The sequence below is a fragment of the Arachis ipaensis genome, chromosome B03 (assembly GCF_000816755.2).
Source record: "Arachis ipaensis cultivar K30076 chromosome B03, Araip1.1, whole genome shotgun sequence".
Taxonomy (NCBI): Eukaryota; Viridiplantae; Streptophyta; class Magnoliopsida; order Fabales; family Fabaceae; genus Arachis; species Arachis ipaensis.
The window spans coordinates 82,751,293-82,756,817 of NC_029787.2; the positions used below are offsets into that span (position 1 = coordinate 82,751,293).

Here is a 5,525-nt window from a genome sequence, read left to right on the forward strand (position 1 = left end):
GTGGTTGGAGGTAGTTTTGGGAATTTTGGTAAAATGTCAATGTGTGAGTTGAGGATGGCTTGTTGTTGATTTTGGTACATTTTGAATGATTTCAAAGAGAAGGGTTGAAATTGGCATGTTTTGATTGATCTTGAAAAGAGTTGAAAGTGGCTTGTTTTGAAAATGGCACCTTGTGGTTTTGAATGAAAATATGGTTTTTGGGCATACTTTGACGGGACATAACTTGGACTACGGATCTTTGATTTGTGCCAAATTTGTTTAGAAATGAAATTGGATCCGGGATGTCCATGCCGTTTGAAGAACGGGTGAAAAATGATTTAAAATGAGAGAGTTATGACCGTCGGAAGATTGGGGGTTGAATCTATGAATTCTGCAACTTTTAACTTAGAAAATTTTTAGCAGAATGACCCCTCGCGCGTAGGCGCACTTGGCGCGTACGCGCCGTTCTTCGAGAAAGCATCATCCACGCGTGCGCGTGGTGTGCGCGGGCGCGTCGATGCGCTGCATCGAATGCCCAGCCATTTTCCAGAGAGTTGTGCCAGAGTTGTACCAGTTTTGTGCCTGGGGCACAATGTATTCGCGCGTATGCGTGGCTGACGCGTGTGCGTCGTTTGGCTAATTTTCAACCCACGCGTTCGCGCGTATGACGCTTGCGCGTCGATGAGTTTTAAGGCCATCCACGCATGCGCGTGGAGTGCGCGTACGCGTGGCCCTGTTTTCATCCCAAAGTTGATTTTTGAGTTTTAAAGGCCAAATTTCATACTTCTAAGCCTCCGATCTCACCACTTATGTCTTGAATCATTATGATATGCCTAGCATGAGGAAAAGGGCTAGTGAATGTGGTAACTTGCGAGTGAAGCAAGGGAAAAATGAATGATCAATGAGGATCAAAGATGATTATGTGAGATGCGGAGAATGGCGGTGGAAGTGCTTGTTATGCCATGGGCCAAAGGGCCGTAATTGTTAATGAATTGGCTGGTTATGGATTTAACCGTAAGCTGGATGGCTAGACTATTGCCGTGTTACGGCGGAGCCATGTTTATGGCTAAGTATAAATGCATATATGCTGTTGAATGAATTGTGAATGTTTGCACTTCCACCATCGGAGATGAGGGTTTCCCTGGGTAGTAGCAGTGGCTAGCCACCACGTGCTCCAGGTTGAGACTCGAAGCTCTTTTGACCCTATGTCGTAAGTGTGGCCGGGTACTGTGAAAGGCCCGGATGAGCTCGCCCCCGTAAATATTCACTAGTGATGGTGATGGATAAATATTCACCAGTGAGGGTGATGGATAAATATTCACCAGTGATGGTGATGGATAAATATTCACCAGTGATGGTGATGGATAAATATTCACCAGTGATGGTGATGGATAAATATTCACCAGTGAGGGTGATGGATATGGATCATGATTATGATCAAGTTTATGATGAGTATAACTCGAGTTGGGGATGCACGACAGAGGGACAGTCCAATGGTTAGCTACCAGGACTTGTCGGGTTGGCTCTATAACCGACAGATGATATCATCAGCCACTAGGGACAGGCATTCATCATATGCATACTATGTGAATTGTTTGAGATTGCCTATTTGACTGCATATTACTTGCTATTTGTCTAAATGCCTTACTTGTTCTATTTGTATATCTCTTGTCTGATATAACTGTGTTTGTTATATTATACTCCTGCTGGTGGTTGGGAGGTCTGAAGGAATTGGAAAGGGAAGTATTAGTTAGACTGAAGGATCTTTAGTCAGTTGCCACTTACGGTTTAGCTTGTTTATAAGCTTTGATATTATCTGGAGGAAGTTCTAGGATTGCCTTCGGCTTTCCTCTATTATTATGTATTATATATGTGGAAGCTGTTACCGTGCTGGGGACCTCTGGTTCTCACCCATGCGGATTTTGTGGTTTTCAGATGCAGGACGCGAGGCTTCTCGTTGAGGCATGCTGGAGACTTCTGGATTAGCGAAGATCCTTTGTTCTCGGGACTCTGTTTTGGGATATATATTTTGTTTAGATACTTTTATCTCCATTAAATAATACAAACTGTGATGACTCCTTCTAGAGGGGATTTTTGGAGAATAGGTTTTCTGTATTTGTGTCCCTTTGGGTTTCCTTTGGGGTTTTCCTTATTTTATTATATGTATATATTGCTATGCTCGGACCGGTTATCTTCGCAGCCGGATTTTGAGTCTTGATATTCCCATTTTTGACACTCTTTATATATATGATCTCGCGTTAGCTTATCCCTGTTCGTTACGTTATTGATCGGAGTGTTGCGTTTTCGAGTTACGGTTTTTGTTTACCCCTTTTCCTACAAGGCTCCTAGTTATAATCAATTATTCATACTACTATACGTACTAAATTTTTGTTTTAGAGGTCATAATACCTTGCCATCTCTGAATTATGACTTAAGCATAAGACTCTACATGGTAGGGTGTTACATATTTCACCCGCTAATCAGCGACTTGAAATCAGTGAACGAAGTGTGTCAGTTGTTAAACGGTCGCAAATTTCTTGCTACTTAGGTCCTAGGCGCTCAATATTCGTATGTCCACTTTAGCAACTAATTAGCAAGGAACACTTCCCTAGCTGAATGATTTATCTATTGCGACGAGTTAGCAACGACTGTTTTCTGTCGCTATCCTAATTTTGAATTTTACAATATTATGCGACACATTAGCGAGAAACTAGTTGCTCGCTAAAAATAAAAATTTTTGTGACAAATTTGCTAGAAAATTATCCATCACAAAATACATTTGAAGTCTTTATGATGGATTAGCTAGTAACATTGTTCCTCACTAATTAGCCTTTTTGCAAAAAGTTTATTTAGCGACGAACTAGTGTGTGAATTGTTTCTCGCTAATTGTATATCAAATACTTGCGATGGAATAGTGGCAATAATATCTCTCGCTACTTTACTTTTATTCGATTGAACCCCTAAGTTGCTTATTTGCTAGAACATTATCACTTGCTAATTAATTTGTGACAAATTAGAGAGGTATTTTTCTTGCTCTTTTTTTAGCTACAAAAGTCATTTTGCGAGAAACAAACTTACTTGTAAATCTCTCGCTAATCAGTCACTTTTCTCAATTTCGGATATATTGTGACCTCTTAATAATTTTGTTGTTAGTGTGTCACTGATTCCTCACAAGTTAGTGACAAAAAATATTTCTCGCAAAAATTCGTCGCAAATTTGTCAAATTCTTGTAGTGATATGTAAAAGTAACCAGATAAACTTAGTAGCATCACAAATAAATAAATAATAATATTTTACTCACTAATTCTTACAGTTTAATTGGAAATCATACAAGCCTAGCTTTAATGCAAATAAAGAAGTGACATTAATGAAAATGAAGCACGCTAAAGCATCTCTCTCTGTAAAGGACCTATATAGACCAAGGATATACCTTATTGTGGAGAGACCATGAGACATATCCGAAAAAGAAAAAAAAGAAGATAGATCGCAGACAAGAGATGATAAATTGTATAAAAAATGATAACAAATTTTTTTTTATGCTAACACAACATTACATCACTATGAAAAGAGAAAAGTTACCCCATTAAAAATACCATACAAAGAAGTAGGTTCAATGCCAATCTAAGATAAATTATGCCAAATTGCCAATTAATTTTTGATGAAATAACATTGACTAGTCTTGTTTCATAAATTATAACTTTCTTTATATTGAATTTCCACCAAATATGCCTTAAAAAAGAAAAATGAAAAAATAAAAATAAAAAAATGACATACAAATACCCGGCTCCCACTCCCATTCAGCATTATATATGTAAAAGTGAAACCAAAAAGGAGCAACTACTAATTTCCAAAACTGCAAGGAGAGTGGGTCAATGTAATTTGCCCTTATTTAAATTGAAGCTCTATAAAATTGGCCATATTATATAAGAGAAGGCTTGCATCCATAATATACATAATACATATAAAAGCTTGCATACATAACTCCCATTCAGCACTATATATGAAAAAGCTTGCATCCATAACATACATAACACATATATAAAATTGACCATATTTATTAACAGGCACATATAACTGTCATAAGTTAAATGCAATTATCAGCAAAAACAGAATACAATGCTGTGTGTAATAAAAATAATAAATATGACGCGTGGTTTATTATCCTTTCCACTAAAATAAAGCAGGACACAAGAAAAGAAAAAAGCAAGCTCAACTCAATTTTATAACTTATAGATATTAGCTTCTGAGGGATCTGAGCACCATCAGCACCAACAATTCACCTCAATTTGTTTACTCATCTTGTAATGTTTCACCTAAAAAAAATATTGAAGCTATAGTAAAAAAATTTAGCTCCAAAGCTAGAGAATCTGACAACAAAAAACTAAGCAAAGAATCCAAACTAAATCGAACATACAACCAAAAAATAAACAAATAAATTGAACAATTCAACAAAATCAGCAAATAAATTATTCCAAACTAAGCAAATAAATTTTTTAATCACAGTAAGATAATGAGAAATAAACTAAAAAAATTACTACAAACTAGGCTATTTTACTCACATGATTGTAAAGGCACTCATTCAGACAACGCAACATAAATAATGCCAAATCAACTTTAAGACTAAAATCAGTACACATATTCTGTAAGAAATAGTTGACAACCAACCATCATACCAACTAGTCAACTACAAATATAATTAAGAGGTACTCAGCTAGCATTAACTTTTATAGAACATAAAATTTTGATTTGCTTTTTATTTATGAATTATGTTTTTTTAAATTAAATTAAGAAGCTAAGCGATGTTATCCAGGAACAATTGATATGTTCAGTAATATGTTCAGCAACAATTGAACTCATCAGCTCAACTCAGCGATGTTATCCAGCAACAAAATTCAACTCAATATTCAATAACGTTATCAAGCAACAAAAAACTAAAGCCCAGTGATATATTCAGCAACAATTCAACATATGACAACAAATTGATCTCAAATCATAATTTGGAACAAAAAATTCAACTATGATAATTTTTATATCCCTAGTATTTAGCAAAACAAAATTAGCTAAAACATAATTTCAACAACAAAATCAACTTTCAATAACAAATTCAAGATGTACTAAAGATTTACAACAATAAAATTGAAAGAGAAATAACAGGGCTGAAGCTGAAACTCACCTGTCCAGAGACCAACTCACGGCGAAAGAGGAGTTGATGGCCGAAGCAGGAAGACGAGCTTGCGACGGGGACAAAGGGCGACGAGCTTGAGGTGACGACGACAATGGCGACAATGGCAAGGTGGGCTGGATGGCGGCAGTAGCGCGGTTCCTCCCTCTCTCACATGCGTCTTTCACCCTTGAGCTCGATGGCTCTCTCGCGTGCGACATGGATGGCGACGGCGGCGAAGCAGCAGGACATGGTGCGGTCTGTTCTCTTCTTCGTTCTTGAGTTATCTCCTTTCTCCCTTTTCCTTCTTTCCTTTTTCTATCTACTACTTCTGGGTTGTATTTAGGGAGGGGGCTAGGTTTAGGTGGGGGAATGTGTTAAAAAA

The 5,525-nt window shown here is 37.2% G+C and overlaps 1 long non-coding RNA gene across 1 annotated transcript; it reads right to left on the reverse strand.

Moving 5' to 3' along the window:
* On the reverse strand, positions 3,254-5,525 carry LOC107634517. Its single transcript, XR_001618956.2, has 2 exons — positions 5,153-5,525; positions 3,254-4,292 (listed from the first exon to the last, which is right to left on the reverse strand). It is a non-coding gene; the product is annotated as an uncharacterized LOC107634517 (long non-coding RNA).